General features: G+C 66.4%; 1 protein-coding gene across 1 annotated transcript in view; it reads right to left on the bottom strand.

Annotated features, from left to right (window-relative positions):
- Nucleotides 1-667, bottom strand: part of NCAPH2 (non-SMC condensin II complex subunit H2) — a 17,246-nt gene that overhangs the window by 782 nt on the left and 15,797 nt on the right. The gene's annotated exons all lie outside the window — the stretch shown is intronic.

Below are 667 nucleotides of genomic sequence, written 5' to 3'. Positions count from 1 at the left end.
CGCCTGCCCCACGGTCTGCCCCATGGAGCGACCCCCGGCCTGCCCCACAGTGTGACCCACAGAGCGACCCACCGCCTGCCACACTCCCTGACCCACAGAGCGACCCACCGCCTGCCCTGTGCCGTCACCCATCACCTGACCCACAGAGCGACCCACAGCCTGCCCCATGGCACAAACAATGCTGTACTCCTCTGCCTGACCCACAGTCTGCCCCATGGCGTGACCCATAGAGCAATCTGGAGCCTGTCCCATGGCGTGACCAAGGTCCTGCCCCATGGCATGACCAACACTATGCCCCTCCGCCTGCCCCACAGCCCAACCCCTGGCCTTCTCCATGCTGTGACCCACGGCATGACCCATAGAGCGACCCATAGCCTGCCCCATGGTGTGACCAAGGTCCTGCCCCATGGCACCACCAACACCATCCCCCTCCGCCTAACCCACAGCCTGCCCCATGGCGTGACCCATAGAGCAACCTGGAGCCTGCCCCATGGCATGACCAATGCCATGCCCCTCCACCTGCCCCACAGCCCAACCCTTGGCCTTCCCCATGCTGTGACCCATAGAGCAGCCCACAGCCTGCCCCATGGCGCGACCAAGGTCCTGCCCCATGGCACCACCACCGCCATCCCCCTCCGCCTGCCCCACAGCCCGCCCCAGGCTGTGA

The sequence above is a fragment of the Calidris pugnax genome, unplaced genomic scaffold (assembly GCF_001431845.1).
Source record: "Calidris pugnax isolate Ruff unplaced genomic scaffold, ASM143184v1 scaffold459, whole genome shotgun sequence".
NCBI lineage: Eukaryota > Metazoa > Chordata > Aves > Charadriiformes > Scolopacidae > Calidris > Calidris pugnax.
This window is presented reverse-complemented; position numbering and strand designations above follow the sequence as displayed.